This window comes from Puma concolor, chromosome E4, assembly GCF_028749965.1.
Source record: "Puma concolor isolate L17-30 chromosome E4, mPumCon1.1.hap2, whole genome shotgun sequence".
NCBI classification, from domain to species: Eukaryota; Metazoa; Chordata; class Mammalia; order Carnivora; family Felidae; genus Puma; species Puma concolor.
In genome coordinates, this window is record NC_141683.1 from 31,152,897 (window position 1) to 31,174,458 (window position 21,562).

Genomic DNA, 21,562 nt, shown 5'->3' on the forward strand with positions numbered 1-21,562 from the left:
CAAGATCATGACCTGAGCTGAAGTCAGAGCCTTAACTGACTGAGCCACCCAGGTGCCCCGAGTTTATTATTATTTTTAAATGAATGAATTAAAAAAACTTACAATAAGTAGCTTGAAGTTTGAAAATGTTATTAAAAACATCTTTTGGGTTGAAATATTACACTATTATTAGTGCATGCCTGATTAAAACAATAACATAAATACATCTCACATTTTGGTAAATACTAAATATCAAAAGTAAAATTTTATTGAGATCCTATCTCTTCAGATGATGGACATGGCTGTTTTTCCCCTTCAATTAGCTCATGTATCTTATAAATAAATATCACATGTGCTAGTTGAGACCAGATTCAATAAAAACTAACATTAAAGGAAGGTAAGTAATTGGGCTATTAGGAAGTGCAGTGCTTAAAAAAGTTCCACTAGTGATTATATTTTAAGAGCAATTGTAACATTTGGATCCCCAACATCTTCCTGTTGAGTTAATTTAAATTAAATAAATGTATTGGAAGAGTAAATACATAATCAGAGAAATGGTTGAGGACAAGTTGGAGACATTTCCAAGGAGAAGAAATGAATATCGCTCTATGCTACGCTCTATTCTTTTGGAAAAGTAATGAAAACGTTTCTTTTATGAGATTCAATACACCGCCAAGGAAATAGAACTACCAGTTACCGTTGACATGTGTTACTTCTACCCAGGATGTAGTGCTGAGCTGTCAAAGGTCAATGCGAAACTTTTTGCCACCTTGAAATCATGCAAAATACACAGCTGAGAAGCAGACTCATGTCTCAGTTAACAGAGGCTTATAAGACATGAATATTTCATGTCCCTTTGCCACCTCAAAGAACTCATACTTTAGGGACAATGTACCATAATAAGAATCAGAAAGGACAAGAAGTATGCCTTTCTTTTGTAAAGAGGGTAAAGGGCAATTGTGCAAGGAAGGTGCAAAAGGAGAATAGGTGTGATGCCCTGACAGTGGCTTGCTCTTAAGCAGATCAGTTTAGGAGAGTATATATGGAATGTGTAGGTCTGGAAATGGATTACCTTAAAACTAAAATAAATGGCTACGTCATTTTTTTTTTTTTTTTAATTTTTTTTTTCAACGTTTATTTATTTTTGCTACAGAGAGAGACAGAGCATGAACGGGGGAGGGGCAGAGAGAGAGGGAGACACAGAATCGGAAACAGGCTCCAGGCTCTGAGCCATCAGCCCAGAGCCTGACGCGGGGCTCGAACTCACGGACCGCGAGATAGTGACCTGGCTGAAGTCAGACGCTTAACCGACTGCGCCACCCAGGCGCCCCATTTTTTTTTTTTTTTAAATGTATCCTATGGAATCTAAATATCGATGCAATTTGTTACTCATTATCATTATTTTATAAAATGCATGGAAAAGCTCTTCTTTTCTAGTTGGAATTTATAATTTCTTTTCTCAAATTCTTATTTTATCCTTTACGCTTGAAAGCTTTTTACTAATCACTGTGCAATAAAAGTGCCTTCACTGGGGCACTTCACTTCTCTGTCTTAGAAATTCACGATAGGAATCTGAGCTACACCCAGTGAGACATCTCGTTCTCTTGGTGCCTTCTTTAAGGCTGCTAAACATTGCAGTGGGATTCGTTAATTTTGCTTTTACTTTTGGTGGGTTTCTTACTTTAGAATGAAGGACGACTAAGGACTATTTATACTTTCTGTAGATTCCCTCGACTCTGATTTCTATTTCAAATATAGAAGGCAAAGTTTTTTAATTTTTTGCTTTTTTTTTTCCCTCTTCCATAACTTTACGGGAGGGAGGGAGGTATTGTCTCAAGTTACTTATCTATAGACTGATGCTAGCATGAATATAAGAGTTTCATGCTTTTGAACCTCTTTTGATCTTAATCCCAAATGCCTCCCTGTTCAGAGCCTTGGTGCCTCGAATTCTGCCCCAAAGGATGCATTATCTTAGACTAGCAGTCTTGTTGCTTTTCTCTACCAATGAAATGAGAGGGTGAAAGAACCCAGGACAGCGGGTTGTGAAAGAAGTGCGGAAGGAAGATAGAAGCTTAGAGAAAAGGTAGCTGGAGTTCTTAACAATGGAGAGGAGACTATTTTGAAGTTCTAAGACCAATTCCAACATGTGTGTCTCCAAGCAATTCTCCTATACCAGTGGGGTATCCTAGAATTCAACTCTGTTCTGACACTATCTACTAGAGATAGCATCACATCCTGCAGGTTAAGGGCTCAGTCATTCAAGACTGCCCCCCCATCCAGACACCAGTCAAGAGCCTAGGTTGTCACCTGTACTTTTGACCAACTGGACATAAATTGGAGGTTCCTACAAGCCCCTCTTTGGGTTTGTTTAATTTGCTAGAGTGTCTCATAGAACTCAGAAAAACATTTTACTTACTAGATCACTAGTGTATTATAAAAGGATATAACATAGCTAGGTATGGGGAAAGGGGCAGGGCTTCCATGACCTCTCTGAGTGTGCCAGTGTTCTCAAATTTCCCTGTGTTCACCAACCCAGAAGCTCTCTGATCCCCAGTCCTTTTGGATTTTTTTAAAAGTTTATTTATGTTGAGAGAGAGCGAGCGAGTGAGCATGTGCATGAGCGGGGAAGAGGCAGAGAGAGAGGGAGAGAGAGAGAGAATCCCAAGCAGGCTCTGTGCTGTCAGAACGGAGCCTCATGCAGGGTTCAGTCTCATGAACCATGAAATCATGACCTGAGTGACAATCGAGAGTTGGATGCTTAACCGACTGAGCCACCCAGGTGCCCCCTTTTGGATTTTTATGGAGCTGTCGTTATATAGGCATGGTTGATTAAACCAATGGCCATTGATGATTGATTCAACCTTCTGTCCCTCTTCTCTCCCCGGGGGTCAGGGAATGGGACTAGGACATGGTTGATTCCCTTGGCAAGCATCTTTGATCCCTAGGTAGAGTCTAAAAGTCACCTCATTAACATAAGAAAAGATGTCTTTATGGCTTTTATCACCTAGTAAATCCAAGGATTTTAAGAGCTATGAGCCAGGAACTGTGGAGAAGACCAAATATATATGAAAAATCTGAATGGCCAAATACATGTTTCTTATAAATCACAATATCTCATAGACCAAACACAAAGCAATTTGACTTCATGATTTTGCCTCAGACTGACTATGAAAGTATTCTAAATGAGAAAGCCTAATGTTAGAATCAAAGTTCCATCAAGGAGGAGAATGCAGAGAGAAAATTTTGGGTGTGATTCCAAATATCTGAGTTAAACCCATTTGTCAACACACTTGAGCAGCTTTATATTTTTATATATTAAGGGAGTCTCAAATTCATTATGACTTATAATAAGACCTTTACAAGGGGACTATGTGGATTGTGTTTAGACAAAACCAGTTTGACCATTTTAACTTAACTGAAGTGTTTCCCATGTCAGTTGACTTGTCACCTGTTAAAAGGTAGAAATGTTAGTGCGAGAAGATAATGTTTTGTAATGGTTTTCCTCTGAGGGCAATGTTTTCATGTGTCCCGGTTATTTTAAATTTTTTTTTTTTTTCAACGTTTATTTATTTTTGGGACAGAGAGAGTCAGAGCATGAACGGGGGAGGGGCAGAGAGAGAGGGAGACACAGAATCAGAAACAGGCTCCAGGCTCTGAGCCATCAGCCCAGAGCCCGACGCGGGGCTCGAACTCACGGACCGCGAGATTGTGACCTGGCTGAAGTCGGACGCTTAACCGACTGCGCCACCCAGGCGCCCCTGTCCCGGTTATTTTTATTGCTTACATGAAAAAGCTATGCCACATGGCTTATGTATATACAAGTGTTGCTTTGAAGGCAAGCACAGGTTTACACCTGCTAAGCTTATGTTGGAATTTATTTTAATTCATTGTACAGGCACTGGCGTTTTAGATAGCATATTAAAATACGATTAAAGTCATAGGAAAGTTAGATATCATTTAGCCTTGTCTTCGTAACTTGCAGTTACAAAATTATGTATTAGCCAACCTAAAAATTGAGTATGTTATAATTAACATAATCGAATATATATAATCAAATACATGTATAATTAAAAGATAGGTGCATCATGGGCTTTGGAGTCTTGTGTTTGAATTTTGACTGTGCTGCTTGCTTTGGACTTTGAATAAGTTACTTAACTTCCTTTTGACTCCATTTCTGTATTTGTAGAGTGAGGATATTAGAGATCCTTCATGGAGATGTTGTAAAGGTTAAATGACACAATACAAATGAAGCACTTAGCATAGTGTCTGACAGACTAAGTGTTCAGTACACATTAGCTAAATTGTTTTTATTTATAAGTTAAGAATTTGAGACAAATTGCTTATGTTTTGGGGTAATGTGGAATATATACTCAAGTAATGTGGAAATAGATATATTGAAACATCTTATCTTTTCAGTGGGTGCCAAGGGTAAAGAAATACATATATATTATATTATGTCTAAATAAATGGGTCAGCATAAACTAGAGGTTTGGTTAAGCTCAGTGAACTGGTACGTATTAACCTGATTATGACGATGTAGTTATTGTGTGGGAACAAGGCCAGGACTCACTGAGACAAAATTAAGTCTTAAGATGCCAGGCTTTCAACTCATATTATATACAGTGAAAACCTTCCTGTTACATTAATACCTAAACTTTTCTTTTTATTTACTACAAATCCATCTCCTTTTATTTTTTCTTTTTTTATATGAGCAGGGGAGAATATTGTAATCATTCTTCATAAAACACTGCATTATAAAGACTTTTTGTAAATGTCCACAGGCGTCCTTAGCTGAGAATGAATCCATTTGAATAAAACCAGTAATCTGAAAGTAATTAAAGTAGTTTTGTAAGGTGCAATAAACATCCATTGTTGGGTCTACAAAGCATTAGTTTATGCTATTGTGAAGAAGATGTCTTTTTAGGCCCTGAGCTGTTTTGAAAAATTTCAGAGGCCACAAATCTGAAAAAAACAAGGACAAGATAATGACTGGAGACACAATTAATCCTGGTGGGTGCCTCTGTATAGTACAAACTGTTACAACAAGCAAAGAAAAAGCTGGTCAGGGGTTATAGAAAGAGAAGTTAATGCATAGTCTTAAAAAAAAAGCTTATATGTAGAGGACTCAATGCGTGGAATGAACAATAGCTGAGAAATTAAACTAGCATAAGACAATACATTGTGTTATAAAGAAAGGGAAAATGAATTTAAAATGTTTGCAGAAAATATGAAATATAATTTGTATCCATGTGTATGTGAAGACCAGATTGAATTTAGGTAAATACTTTTTTGTTTCTTTAGGCATGACCTCAGTTGGTGTCAAGGTTTCAAAAGCCCATGCAATACGTCACACATTCCTGACTCAAAATCCTTGCCCACCATGTAAAGGGGTTGCACGTTACAAGGAGCCTGGAAGAAACTGCCAGTGCACACTCTGAAGGTCAACATTTATCAGGCAGCAACTTTTTATTACTTAACTCTTTTCAAACTTCCTTCACAATAGTCTGTGTTTATGAGGATGAACAAGAATAAACAAGACAATTTCTGGGTCTGACTCCTACCCTAGTGGCCTCCAAATTTGGTACCTGATTTAGGAAATTAAATCTAACCTTTAAATATGAAATAGTTAACTTCCCCACCCTGAAGCTGAATGCTCAGGCAGAGGGATTTCAGCCTTTCTGCTTCCCACCCTGTTTCTCACAAAACAGATTCAGTCAGCATTTTAGGAAAACCTCATTTTTATCTGTGACCATTTCACATGGGATTTAAAATAAAACAATGGAGTATTCAGTTAGCCCCAGTGACCTCTTGTAGACTCCAGGGTGGTCATTTAATGTCTGCTGTTTGAACGCCCTGTAACTTCAGACACGTAAGAAGTATCTTCTTGATTCTGCATTGACTTGGCATAAAGGCATTTGGTTGGAGCTGGGCTCAGTTAAAGCAGTCCTTCTCCAACTTGTGTCAAGTTGATGTACTGATCCAAATGAAGTATTTCTCCCTCATTCTCACTAATCTTGTGCTGAGTTTTATACACGGACTGTTGGTCAATTCACAGATCTTGGAGCATGTCTTTTAGTATCTGTCTGCATCCACTATTCCTTTTAGGCTGGACACACTATGGCCTCTGAAGAATCAAGCATTGGCGTTCAGGAAAACCAGGATCCCTCCCCTGAATACCTGTGGCTTGAGCATACCATCTGCATCATATACTGAAATCCTTTGCACACATAATAATTATACTTTTCCAAATGAGTCTCTGGCTTCACAGTCATAGGCAGTTTTAATCAAAATAGCAGTGATTCTGAGCTAAAACTTTAATGTTTGCATTCCCTTGGAAGAGAGTTGCCAAATTTAGCAAAAGGCAAACAAACAAACAGCAATGATAAAGCTGAGTGCCCGGTTAAATGTGAACATCAAGTAAATCTTGATTTTTTTTTTTTTTTTTTAAGAATAGGTATGTGCAATACAATAGTAAGGACATACTTTAAAAAAAAATTTTTTTTTAACGTTTATTTATTTTTGAGACAGAGAGAGACAGAGCATGAACAGGGGAAGGGCAGAGAGAGAGGGAGACACAGAATCTGAAACGGGCTCCAGGCTCTGAGCTGTCAGCACAGAGACTGACGCGGGGCTCGAACTCACGGATCGTGAGATCATGCATGACCTGGGCCGAAGTCGGACACTTAACCGACTGAGCCACCCAGGCGCCCCAGTAAGGACATACTTATATTAAAAAAAATACTGTTTATCTGAAATTCATATGTAACCAAGCGTCCTGTATTTCGTTTGGTAACTCTGTCTTGGAACCATGATAGATTATAGTTAGGAAAGATAGTCTCTGTTTCACAGTTGAAGTAATTGAGGCCTAGAGGGGGAAAATAGCTTTCCTTCAATATCCCAGAGATTTGCTGCATTTGGTCATTTCACTGGATGGCACGTTTGAGGGACAGCTGAGAGGAGGCAAGATTGTCTTGGGCATTTTTACGTGCTCGTATTCCTTTTGATTTTTCCATTCTTGCTCTGCCATACCTGCCTGCAAAATACATACTCAGATAACTGCCAGTTGAGAAAGCTTTATTATATTATTTTGCCATTGTGGGTAAATTACTGATTTACTGGCTTTTTTACTTTTCCCTCATGGAGTGAATCTGTGTTGGTGGAATTTTAGGCATCAATTTGCAATAAATGGGAGAGAAAATTTGAGGTTGAGGTGTAGGTTCTCAAAATATTATTAGATTGGGTCAAATTTCAGTATCCTAAATATTAATGCTATAGACCTGCAACTGATGGCTGTGTGAAAAAAAACAGAACAACAATTTGGCCAGCTTAATAATATGTAGATAAATGACAAGTTTATACCTCTGCCCCAGTAACTCTGGGATGGGGGATTCAAAATATATACTTCACCTCCAATATTGCATTATAAATTTTTTTGAATGTAGCAAATTTGAAGGAATTATACAGTGAATTGCCATATACCTATTACTTAGAGTCTACAATGAACATTTTGCTCTATTTGCTTTATTGTGCGTCTCTCATCTTTTCATCACTTTATTCATCTGTCATCTCATCTTTGATGCATTTCAAAGTAAGTTAACAATGTTCGTATTCCTCATGCCTACACATTTCATTCAGCAGGTATATCATGAACTAGGACTCATTTATTTATTATTTTTAAGGTAGAAATTACATATAGTGAAAGACACAAATCCTAAGTGTACCATTTGGTACATTTTAACAAATATATACACCTGTGCAACCTATAGGTCACACAGATTATGTCTGTGTAAGATACAGAACACTACCATCACTCTAGAAAGTCTCCTCATGACCCATTCCAGAATAAGCATTTGCTGTTCTGATTTTTTTTTCATTATAGATTAGTTTTGCCTGTTTAGAACTTCATAGAAAGAGAATCACACAATATGCGATTCTTGTGTAAGGCTTCTTTCACTCAGCATGTTTTTGAGATTTATGCATGTTATTGGGTGTATCAGTAGTTTGTTTGTTTTACTAATGAGTAGTATCTCATTCTATGAATATATCACAAAATGGTTAGCCATCCCTCTGTTGAGGAACACCTGGGGTGTTTCCAATTCCTGGCTATCATAAATGAATGTATTATAGGAGCGCCTGGGTGTCACTCAATTAAGTGTCCGACCTCAGCTAGAACCTCACAGTTCATGAGTTTGAGCCCTGCATTGGGCTTGGTGCTGACAGCTCAGTGGAGCCTGCTTCAGATTCTGTGTCTACCTCTCTCTCTGCCCATCTTCCCCCCCCCCCCCCACCCCCGGGCTTGTGCTCTGTCCCTCTCTCTCAAAAATAAATAAACACTAAAAAAATAAAATAAATTTGTTATAAATCTTTTAGTATATGTCCTGTGGACATGTTTCCTTCCCTTCCCTCAATCACTTCCTCCCATCTTCTGCCTCTGGAATAAATACTCAGGAGAGGAATCAACCAGGTTTGGGGAGCATTTTACTAGCTTATGTTATTTTAAAAATATTGGTTATTATATTGATTACCTACTAGCTTTGTTCTACTTTGCAAAGCTTGACTGACTTTAGCTTTTCTCTTAGCTTCTTCTCTAGATTTCTTTGCTCTTAGATCTCAAAGGATCTATATCTTCTCAAATGGTTGAGACCAGTCAAAGACACTCTGGATCCCTGAAACTTGCTTAGAATAAGTCTTCATTCTATTCTGGATGTGGGACACCTCTGGTAGGGTCTTTCTCAGAATCACATTATATCAGGAGAATGAATGTGTCATTGACTTACTTTCTTATTCACTTGATCGTGTATTGAGTGGATGCTATATGCTATGCTCTGAGAATATAAAGATGATAAAACTTGGCCCTTGATTCAAAATAGCACATAGACTTTTAGAGAGGTGGACAAGATAAATCGCCATTTCAGTACAATGTGGTAAATATTTTGGTAGGGATAAGTACAGGGTGCTGTGGGAGTACCTTGAAAATGCACTTGACCCAGAGTAGGGTGTATCAAGAAAGAGTTTCTAGAGGTTATGAAGACTGAGTTATGTTAATGACGGACCCAGGAACAGTTAAATAGCAGGTAATAAAGGGAGTGTGTTTTAGGCAGAGGGCTATGATAAAGTGTTGGGGGCAGGAGAAAGTGAGTAGCTTTGAAAGTTCAATGTCAATAGGTGAGGCTAAAGAGAAGGAAGGAGGGAGATCATAATGGGCTTTTAGATTTAGTTAAGGGTTACTTAATATTCTGAAAAGTTTACTGTGTATCTATCTGTATCCATGTAAGGAGTAGGTCATAGACCACCAGTTATTTCTGTACCTATTTTGATAAACTGAAAAGAGTCTCAGTTCAGTGGCTTCAGCATGTGCTCACTCTTCAAAATAAGGTTCATAATGAGTGTAAGATATCTAACTGGTGAAACTGCATTTTTTTTTCTTAAAAAAAAAAAAAGGCTCAGTATCAGGCCGTACATGAAGGGAAATTTCAGAATCTTTGCTAGAACTGGATAACTGCTGACCCCAGCATCCTTAAATTAACCTCTCAGGAAATGCAAGATTTATAAGTTGTGGGCTTCTTTTTTTTTTCTTTTGAAAAAAGGTCTTAATAATTCAAAGAACTTTTTAATGATTTTAAAAGTGCATGTTAAGTACTTGATGGATTGGATCAATTCAGTCTTTGTAGTGCTGTGTGTTGACATCCTCCTCTCTACATATGGAAATTCGACAGATGTACAGAAATGCTACACAGGATGGGATGTTTCTTTATGACATTTCCTTGTGCATTTCATTGGAGAAAAGAAATGTGTATATGCACTTTATAGTTAGTCATTAACTATAAAAACAAGCTTATTCACAAACCTGCTTTGATCTGAATTTCCTGTGATTTATCTTTGGTGTCTTAGCATGCACTGAACTCCTGATTGTTATTAACTCCCCAAATATTTACATCACTCCAGATAATCAATGCTTATCACAGTCAATACAGATGTTACAAGATCCTAGAAGAAAGATAGTGTCAGCATAACATTTTAATTATTATAGCATGTGTTTTCAACTGTATCTTTTGTTTAGAGCATCAGCTAGCACAGCTACTGTATATATCTAATACATAGAAAATATTAAAATGGTAGAACATATAAATTATAGCTTTTCCCACCAAAGATTTGAAGCCATAGTGTGCGAATGCTTGAAGATATTAACGCTTGTTTAATTAATTTAAATCATGCTGCTAGGACCGTATTTTCACTTTCTGTTCCCCTGAGCTTGTACTCTCAGCGTGGTTACTCAACTGTTATGTGAGACAAATTTGCTTGTGGATGTTTTAATGATGGAAAATATCTGATTTGAACTAGCACGTCACTTCTGTTAATGAAATCACAAGATGGACTATTGTGAGGAAAAAAATAATTTGACTTTATCTGTTTGGCAAAATTCTGCTTGGTTTGTAAGTTTCATTTTTAAGCATCATGCTTCATTTTTTACTACGCTGAGAGCAAAATGCTGCAAAGTTGTCTGAGACCTACGATATCTACTTCTGTGACTCCCCCCCCCAAGTATTTCACAGCCACTCTGGCAGAGGTGGTTGCCGGTGCAATATTGTCTAGCTTTTCCTAGCTGGAGGTACCTCACTACTTCTCCTGCTGGAGGTACCTCACCACCTCTCTTGCACTCTCTTGGTGCAGTTCTGCCAAGATATGTCCACATTCACTCTTACTGGAAGAGCTACAGTGTTAATTTCAAGCAGCTGTGCCAAAGGTAATGGCACAAAAGTTACGCTGTGGTGGTGGGTGTGCAGGAGCAGGATGGGCCTCATCCAGCTCCTTCAGTGAAAGCTCGGTGTAGGTGGGGTGGAGAACTTGCTGACGGTTGAAAGTGGAAGGCCCAGCTTCAACTTTCACTTGCGTTTTCTGATGAATATTTGCTCTGATAAAGTAAAATGCCTGTGCCCTTTCCCAGCTGTGGGGCTGGGCAAACTGCAAGTTACACCTTCAGTAAATAAGAAATACCACAGGGACTTCTTTCTTTCTTTCCGTTTCTTTCTTTCTTTCTTTCTTTCTTTCTTTCTTTCTTTCTTTCTTTCTTTCTTTCTTTCTTTCTTTCTTTCTTTTCTTTCTTTCTCTTTCTTTTATGAAACACCAGAAGAAAGGTATAGTAATAACAAAGCTCTAGTTTTAATAGGAGGCTTGTGATGATAGCTAAAATAGCTAGGAACTCCCCCCTCCTCCACGTCATATCCACTAAAATAAGGGCTTAAGGAAAGATATCATAGCCAGGTTCGGAAACCTGCTTCTGCTCAGGTACTGCTTCTAGTCAGGATTCAGAAAAGAGGCCATTTCTAGAAAGGAACGACTTCTGTCACAGAGAAGACTGTTCTGAAGTATGAAGTATGAAGTATGTTCTGCTTTCTAGGCCTCCCGTCTTCTCCAAGGGCCTAAATTGGCCACACTCTTTCAAGCAAATGTGTTTGTAGATGGTTTTCTTTTTTTAGTTTGAGATACTAAATATGTCGGATTTCCTCATAAGGAGACAAAAATAGTGATATTGAGAGCCCTTGGGGACTAGTGCAAGAAGATCTTGAGTCAGTAAAGTATCACAATAGGCCTCCTTTGTAAAGACAATGTAGAGAACTTAAATTAGCACTAGCTTCTTTCTCATGGAAAAGTCCTATTACAGTAATGCAAGAAAGCCTGTGAGATGCAGAGAGGCCTTGAAGGCAGGGAGTAGCATCTTATATTCTTAAAGGAGCTTGAGAATTTTATCAAACTCCTGTCTTTGACTTAAAGTACAGCTAAAGGGAAACCATTCTGGAAAAAAATGAGTATAGCATTTACCTAAATTTGAAATAGTTTAAATAAACTATTTTGGACGGTTAAGTGTCCAACTTTGGCTTAGGTCATGATCTCCGGGTTTGTGAGTTTGAGCCCTGCGTTGAGCTCTGTGCTGACATCTTGAACCCTGGATCCTGTTTTGGATTCTGTGTCTCCCTCTCTCTCTGTGCCTCCCCTGGTAGCACTCTGTCACTTTCTCTCTCACAAGTAAACATTAAAAAAAAAATTAAATAAAATAAATGAGGTGCCTGGGTGGCTCAGTTGGTTAAGCATCCAACTCTTGATCTCGGGGTCCTGAATTCAAGTTCCATGTTGGGCTGTGTCCAGAGTGTAGAGCCTACTTAAAAAAAAAAAAAGAAAGGCAAACAAAATAAAAACCTCCAGAGAGACAAAACACTCCCACATCCTCTCCATTCTATTCCATAAAATACTATCATCACCAGGTTCCTTTGAATATTTTATCCAAACTAGAATATTGCACATTAACTTAGCTTATGAGAGTTTTGCCTTTGGTCACCATTTTTTGACTTCCACAGCTCAAATTTATGAACAAGTAAAGAGATCATCATGATAAAGTAGGGGAAGTGAAATAATAGAGGTGGTACACGAGATATTACTGAGATAGAGGTTGGGCACTGAATCTAGCTGGGAGCAGGAGAAGTTGGTCAAGAAAAGCTTCCTAGATGTGGGTAGGTTTTGCTGGAGGACAAAGAGATTAAAGAGGGGGAGGAGGTAAGGCTGCCTTTGTGGGCAGGAGCATCTTACAGGGTAAGGGCTTTTCCAATGACATTAATGTATAGTACTTCTTTTTTTTTTTAAATAGTACTTTTTCTAGATATAAAACTAAAATGTATTTAACATTTTAAAGATTCTGAACATATTAGAATGAAATAAACAAGTTGTAATTATTTGGTGAGATTGAATTTCAGATATGTTAAGTAACAAAGATCTTTCTGGACCAATCTTCATTTTGCAGAATTACAGTACCACATACTCATGTAAATTCTTGTTCATTGCCTCTGTTTGTATGGAAGTGTGATTCATCCATGACCAAAGCCATCATCAATGTATGAATCAGTTTTTTAAGTGAATCAAGTAATTTACAAATGCCCTGTTTTTTTTTTTTTTTTTTTTTTTTTTTTTTAAATATCTATTTAGGCCCAAGTTATCAAGATTTACTCAATTTTTATTATTTTAGATTATGTGAACTTGGAATTAATACTGCATTAGGACTTGGGGTAATTTTTTAAATGAATAATACTTTTAATAAATTAATTGAAAATAGTTTTGTATTAATAATTACTATTGCATTATTAAAGTTAGATCTTCCAGGGCATTGGTTCCAAAGATACCATGTTCTTTCAAATAATGAATTTGCATTTCTTTGAAATATTTCATAATGTAAACTTTTCTTCAAGTCACACTTACTTTTCAGTTGATTGATACTTTATTTCTCTAGTGAAATATTTAAACTGATTTTTCCTGTCTTACATATGGAATAGATACTGTCTATATACTACAAACCTCAGAGTTTAGAGAGGTCAAACATGGGGATGGAGGCACACAATCCATAGGTCCTATATGATGCAACTCCAGGGGGCGCCATACACATAAATACAATCTGAAAGGCAACCAATATTCAGAATTGTAAATGGCTGCCCTGGGGACTGGGATATGGAGCATGGGGAAGGATGTTTTCTAAAAAACAAACTCAGTCACTGAACCAACTGGTTATTTAATTAATTGATAAACCCTAGATGAAAGCAACCCTAGATGAAACCCTACATGAAGAAACCCTAGATGAAAGGGATTTTTCAAAGTGTTTTTGGACCAAAAATTTCCATAGTCTAATAAGTTTGAGAAACTCTGGGATAAACAAGTTTTTCTCTGCAGGATCTCCCATAGTTTTAAAAATGCTCGTGTGCTTTGTGAATCTACAAGTGAAGACTAAAATAGGCATTACTTCCCAAGCTTATTTGACCATGGAAATGTTTATTGGCAGATTTGGTACTAATGTTTCAAGGTCTTATCCATCTGGTGTTTAGTCATCACAGACAATCAGAATGACACTCCATTTTCATGGATCTGAAAAAATAGGCAAGGGATATAGAATGAGAGACAATGCTGAGTGAGAAACAAGAGAAGAATGCTTAAGTTCTCTAAACTGTAAAATGAAAATGGACATTTGACTGTTTTGTTCTCAAATCATTTAAATCCTGCTTTCCTTAATGATGCTATACTATATATAAAGATATATACATATGATGCGATATATATTGTAGTGATATATTCATACCTATTTAAAGGATAAAATAAATCTTAATAAATGAAAAATCCAGTGTGCTGTTATCTAAAATTAGAAGCTTTACATCAAGATACACATGGGAATATATTGTGAATTATAAATAATTTGGGCTAATATAATACTTTTGTTTGTAGTACTCAGATCAAAAACCCTTTTTTTCCCCTCTTCCCCTGTCTGGTGACAGTAAGTATCTACAGTTGTTTAGAATACTGAATGACTTGCAAATGACTTAGGAAACATGGGACTTCAATTCTCAAGCTTTGGTTTGTTAAATGAAAAGAAATGTCCAAGCAGCCAGTCATTTTTGTCATGTAGACAATCTTGAATCAGAACATAGTAGCTCTACATGTTGAAAACAATCCCACGCTGCTCAGTCAACCACAGCAGCTTTGACTTAAGACTTTCTATTTCACATAAGATGATAACTTTTTTTCTGTGTGGCTTAGAGTGAAGTTTTGTTTTGAACAATTGATAGATACTTCAGTTCCCAAATTCCATGATTTGCTCACTAGTGTAAAAAATCATTATTTTATGATTGCATACTTTCATGATTTTTGTTCACTCAGTCTTTATAGTTAGTTAAGGATAAAACCATTTATCAACTAAATTCCACATATATTTAACAATTTTCTGTATTGTTTTCCTTTGACATTGTGAAATGAAACCCACATTTTTTAGAATCACATACCAAACTATTATAAAAATGAAGTGTTAGAAATCAATTCAAATGTTAAATACAAAGGACATCCTTGGCTCATTAAGTAAAAATATCTCATTTAATGAGCAGGAAAGCACTGGAGCACACTGAACCCTGACACAAAGCAAATTATTTAAGTGATAAATTATATTTTATGGGGAGTGTAAAAGTTAATAATACTCAGGGGCACGGTAATAAATGCAGAGGTGTAACTGACTTCATCGACTGCTTTACTTACAAACATGCCATATGTACTTAGTTACTTGAGATGATCATAAAAAGAAAGAATAGCAACTACACAAAGATTCATAAAGCGACCTTAGTATGATTATTTTTCAGTTGCATTCCTTATGTTGTGTGATTTTAAGAGATCCTTTCTCTCTGTCTCTCTCTGTTTCTCTCTTTTTTTTTTTCCCCTGTCATTTGCAACATTCTGCTTCCTTCATTTTTGTTTTCACTTTTGGTCAAGTATTTGACCTTGTAGCAGTTAAAGCTGCAGCCTGCTCCTTATCTCTTGGCAGGCCTCATAAAATCAGCCATGCATTCATTCTCTCTGGTGGCCCACAAATGACCTCAGACCACACTTCATGAAGACCAACATGTCGTATGAAGAAATGGGTGGGTTAGCTTTTGTATTGGCACCATCCTGGCTCTTTCCTAAGCAAACATTTCTCAGTAGAGTTGAACAGACCCATCAACAAATATGGTCAATAATCCCCATCCGCGCTTTGCTCAGATGCACAGAGATCTGTTTGCCAAAGCCATCTCCACACAATAAGAGAGCAGGGAAGCCTGGCTGCACTTGTCTGGGTAAAATTAGGAGTATAGATTGAGGATGAGGTGCAAAGAAAGGAGGTGCTTCCTTTTCTTTTTTTTAATTTAAATGATACCTATTTTTTTTTCTGTTTTGAAATGAAATTGTTCCACTTTTTTCTTGACGCCTGCCTGGTTTTGGATCATGAGCAAATTCTAATGCCATATAATTTTGCCTTTGTAGAGGTAGATTCTAGTTGAAAATGTAGCTTACTGATGCTACATGCATGATTTTTACTGCCTGGATTTGGAAAATAATATGTTAGAATCTTTATTCAAAGCTGATTTTAGTCTATGGGACCACTTTGAGGTCAATTGCAGATTGGGAGGTAGAAAATTCCCCTAATGCCAGAGCAAATATGACTTACAGTAGTGTTTCGCACCTCTGAGCCTTTGTGTATTCTATTTTTAATGCCTGGTTGCTTTTCTCTCTTGTCCGCTCAGCAAGGTCCAATAGACGTTTTAAACCCAGCTCAGAAATGCATTCCTCTGACCACTCTCTTCCTCTTTCTCTTCAGGTTCAGTTAATTACTCTTTTCATGCTCCTTTTTAAAAACATATTTATATTACTGTATTTTCTTCTCATATAATACTTTATCGATTCACATTTTCCATTAGGCTTTAAATTCATGAGTATAGAAACCCTGCTTTGGTTACCATTGTATACCTAACACCTAGACAGATAATGGCCCATAATGATGGAAGCAAGCATAAAGGAAGGACAGAAGGAAGGAAAGAAAACCTTTTTTTTAAAATAACTTCTTTCTAAAGTTTATTTATTTATTTTGAGAGAGAAAGTACAAGTGGGGAAGGCCAGAGAGAGAGGGAGGCAGGGAGGCAGGGAGGGAGGGAGGGAGGGAGGGAGGGAGAGAGAGAGAGAGAGAGAGAGAGAGAGAGAATGAATCCCAAGCAGGTTCCCTTCTGTCAATGCAGAGGCCTATGTGGGGCTTAATCTCCTAAACTGTGAGATCATGACCTGAGCTGAAGTTGGAGGCTTAACCAACTGAGCCACCCAGGTGCCCCAAGAAAACCTTTCTTACTATATATGGCACCCTTGTTTAAAACTATTTTTTTTTAGAAAAAGTCTTCCCTTCTTCTGGGCTGGTAGAGCTTTGGGCCAGGGTATAAGGCTTGGCTAGTGGAGAACTGGGTGGACTTTGGTTCTTACTCTTTGCCTCCTCAACCTGAGGAAAAAAAGGAATAAAGAGACAGAAAAGGAGAGATACAGGTAAGAATGAGAGATAGGGAGATATGTCTGTCTTTAGTCCTAAACTGTGGACTCCCTAACATAAAGACTGTATTTTCAAGTTTGAGATCTGGAGCCTTGCACATAGTAACACTTCATACATATTTACTGCATTGAGTTGGATTATTGATATTTGAGGTTGTGTCAGGTTCCTTTATATGCAGCATGGAATGGAAAGAGGAGGGATTGCTAAGAAAGAGGATAGTTGGAAAATGGAGAAAGGTTAGTATGGCAGTTGGAAGAGAGTTACTAACTGGAACTGGATTTATTATTTACGCATTTTCAAAGTATCTTTCTTGGTCTGGATTATAATCATCTTTAAAAGCAAATATATATAGAATTCATTTGGAATCATTTGATCCTTTGAAAGTAATGATTAATCTACCATCTGGGTGCCAATTCTGTCCCTGCTCCTTAATGGGGGCGATTTTGGGCAATTTAACTGCCTCAAGATTTGATTTGTTCAATTTTAAAGTCAGTATGTACTGAGTATCTACTTCACAGGATGTTATGTGCTCGAGATGAGATAATGTTTGTAGTCTGCTTAGCACAGAGCTTGATATTGTTAATATTATTATTACCACAACTTAATGACAAAATATTTTGTAAACCTTTTTTCATATGTCTACTTTTGTTTTTGCCTACACCATTTATTTTTCTTTGGAAAATGACCTCTCTTTTACTCTTAGTTGATGGGGTTTCTGTGGAGGTGATGATATCTCTTGGCTACAGTGGTAGATACTTTCCAAAGCCAGTTCAATAGGAGCTAGTGAGTATCAGTGTGGAACTGGTGTTCGAAGTGCTCTCTTTAGCTGGAGTTGCTGGTGACCATTTTCTCACTTTACATGGAGGACCTGCCTGAGATATTTGCCATGGCAAAAGATGGCAGATCCAAGTGTTTGCAGACCGAGAATGAGAAGGAAGGAAGGAGGGAAGGAAGGAAGGAAGGAAGGAAGGAAGGAAGGAAGGAAGGAAGGAAGGAAAGAAAAAAAGAAAAAGAAAGAAAGAAAGAAAGAAAGAAAGAAAGAAAGAAAGAAAAAGAGAAGGAAAGAAAAGGAAAGGAAGAAAGAAAAGAAAAGGAAAAGAAAAAGAAAAGAAGAGAGAAAAGAGAAAAGAAAAAAGAGATTGATTGATTCTAGGTGATATTGCTTGAGCATCTGGATACAGACCTGACTCTAGCTAGAACTGAAAGCTAGAACCATATCTGGACTTTATAATATGTGAACTTTGATTAAGTAAGTTGGAGTTAGGTTTTTTGTTTTTTGTTTTTGTTTTTGTTTTTTTTTTGATTTGCAGATGAAACAGCCCAGCTAATTGAGATTTGATTATGGTCATTCACAATGGGGTATTAGTGGCAATGGACCCTTCCCCTCTTCATGCTTATGATTGTGAGCTTTTTTTGCTTCTTCCTATTTGATGTCAATGTACCTATTTTTAGCAGGTATCCCCCTTCTAGTTAAATTAGAATACTTAATGAAAATGAAATTTAGCTATTATCAGTGATAATTTATCTAGAATAAGGCACTAGCAATTAGAGGGTTTTTATTGAAATTAAAAAAAAATTTTTTTAATCATACTTGTGTGCTTACCAGACTTTGCCAGGAAACTTCTCCAGGGAAGGGCCTGTGTCTCATTAATTTTGGTACACTTCGCCCCAGAAACAGTGTCTGTGGTTCATAGGTGGTCACTGAACATTTGTTGATTTTAATACACTTGACTACCTCAGATGTGGAAAATAGGCCTCCCTTCCCTTACCTCCCCAGCCTCCCTTCCCCCACCTTTCCTCCTTCCTTCCTTCCTTTCTTCTTCCTCCTTCCCTCCCTCCCTTCCTTCCTCCTTCATTTTTCTTCCTTCCTTCCTTCCTTCCTTCCTTCCTTCCTTCCTTCCTTCCTTTATAAGAAAAATTTTAAAAAATACTAAAAAGTACAAAGAATTATAGAACAAGCACCCTTGTTTCCACCTCACATTAACAACAACTAATGTTTTGCCGTGTTTTCTTCCCATCTTGAATCTTCCTTTTGACCTTTTCCAATTTTTTCTCCTACCACCTCTTTGGGTAACAATGGTCACTTGTGTGTGGTATGTTACCTATTTGTTTTGTATAACATTACACACCTGTGTGCCTCCATTAATGACATATAGTATATCACTGTTTTATTCATGCTTAATAAGTTACATTAATGGCATATTGCTGTACATATTGTCCAGTAAATTCTTTTCAGTCAACATTACGCTTTTGTGATATGTCCATTTTGATTGCTTTTAACTGTAGTCTACTATTTCATTGAGTTACTTTATTACATTACATTATCTTTTGAGGGACATGTAATGTCTTTTTACGGTAAGAGTATTTTATAAAACCTGCTTTTACAAGCAAAATCTTGTGTTTGGAATTTATAATAATTCCAATTTAAATTTTTGAATTGAGTCATTGGAAAACAAGTAGAAAAATGAAAATAAACAGAACCTCCATATAATCAATTTCACTAGATGCAGGTTTTCTTACTCTGCTTTCATATATTAAGTATCTGCACTGATACAGATATATCTTTATATTTTATTTTTCAGAAATATTTATCTCTAGCTCAGTATAAAAGAATGCCATGGTTATTTGCTCTGGCCCCACTGGCCCCTTTGTTGTTCTTTGAGCACTCCAGGCACACTCCCACCCCAGAACCTTTGTACCTGCTATTTCCTCTGCCAGCAACACTTCCCCAGACCTCACATGGCTTTGTCCTCATCTCCTTAAGGTCTGTGCTCAAATGCCACCATCCCAGTGAGACTGCCCTGACTGCTGCCCTGACTGTCCTGTTTAAAATCACACTCTTCACCCTCTTGTTAGCACTCTCAATCCCTATTTTTTGCTGATTTTTTTCTCTCCAACATTTAATAACTTTCTATCTGTTGTAGTATATATATACTATATATTCTAATTTTTGTTTATCTTAAGCAGGCAAAGCTCCATGAAAGTAGGGATTTCATCTGTTTTCTTTTTCCATTGCAGTATCCCCAATGTTGAGAATGATGAATAATAGCATATAATTATGCTCAATAGTATGTTGAATGAGTAAATGGAAAGTAGTAAAGATGAAAATTATAAGACAGTATGATGTGGAAGAAAGAAAAGCATAAGCTTCCCTCTTAGGAGTAACATTTTGTTGTATCGACTTACAACATTTTCAGATGTTTTTTTATTTAGTTGAGATCATATAGCATATAGAATTTTTGAAAAAAGTGTGATCCTGTCTTTCTAGCTGTTACAATATAAGCAATTCCAGTTTTCCAACAGCCATCATATTTCCCCATACATATGTACCATATGCTATATTACCAATTTCCTATTGGTTGAGATTTAGGTCATTTAAAATTTTGGATTTTGTAAATGACATCCTGATGAGTATTATTGTGCCTATATCTTCATCTGTATTTTGTAGTTTTCAAAATGTATTCACAGAAGTAGAATTACTGCATTTGAGTGAAAGATGCATATTGCCAGGTATTTCCCCCAAAGAGAGACAGTATCAAATTACACTCCTGTCCATGCTGTCTGAAAATATTTATTTCACCTCATTCTCATTATCCTTGAGTATTTTCAAATAAAACTCATTTGCTATTTTGTTAGGGAAAAAAGTAGTTATTTGTTTTAATTTGCATTTCTTTGGCATACAAGAAGAAGAGCAGAGAACCCTGTCTGTCCCTGCCCTTGTAAATGGTGGGAGGAAGAATGGCAATGCAGATAGGAGTGTTTGGGGTTGAGACACATCTATCCTAAATGTTCTCTCAGTTTAAGTCAGGAGAAAGGAGATAGAGGTCTAGAGGAACTCCCACAGAAAATTTTGCTGAATCTTAAGTGTGGGACTTGAAGAAGGGACTGCTTTGTAGAACGCCTTGGCGCCAAAGTGATTATGTGGGTGACCATTCAGGGGAAAGTGGAGATGATGCAGAGGGAAAGCTTATTATAACCCATATATAGCCCACGTAGAGCCCTGTGGTTAAGGGATTAGGGTGGGCTGCCTCGGCATCGAACCAAATTAGCGTCACAGACTTCAGGGCCCCAGTAGCAGCGAAAAGAGTGGAGGTGAAGCCTACTTGTCAGGGAGAGCAGCCTGTCTTGAGTAAGAGATTACAGTGTGAATGTAGAAGTGACAAATTCAGGAAATGTATAGAAATAACATTTGCTGGTGGGGGCATAGGAAAGGTGTTGGGAAGACGTGAAGGATAGTTTCCAGATGTCTGGCACAAGTAACTGGGTGAATTGTAATGCCATTTGCTAAGATATGGAATACTGGAGGAAGAAGAAGAAAAATACTTTTGGAGGGTTGGAATCAGGCTTTGATTTGTGGGCATATCAAGACTGGAACACCTTTGAAATATCCAAGTGGAGTTGTTTGAATAGACAATAGGAGACATGGGTCCGGGCCTCAGAAGAGAAACCTGGGTTGAAAATAGACATTTAGGGGCGCCTGGGTGGCGCAGTCGGTTAAGCGTCCGACTTCAGCCAGGTCATGATCTCGCGGTCCGTGGGTTCGAGCCCCGCGTCGGGCTCTGGGCTGATGGCTCAGAGCCTGGAGCCTGTTTCCGATTCTGTGTCTCCCTCTCTCTCTGCCCCTCCCCCGTTCATGCTGTGTCTCTCTCTGTCCCAAAAATAAATAAACGTTGAAAAAAAAAATTTTAAAAAGAAAATAGACATTTAGAAGCCATTGCA

At 37.5% G+C, this 21,562-nt stretch overlaps 1 long non-coding RNA gene across 1 annotated transcript in view; it reads left to right on the top strand.

Moving 5' to 3' along the window:
- Positions 1–5,285: 5,285 nt before the first annotated feature.
- The window catches only part of LOC147572555 (uncharacterized), a 198,112-nt gene continuing 181,835 nt past the window's right edge, over positions 5,286–21,562 (top strand). Inside the window, exon 1 of the long non-coding RNA XR_015245782.1 lies at positions 5,286–5,419. This is a non-coding gene — a long non-coding RNA (uncharacterized LOC147572555). The remainder of the gene's footprint in view (positions 5,420–21,562) is intronic.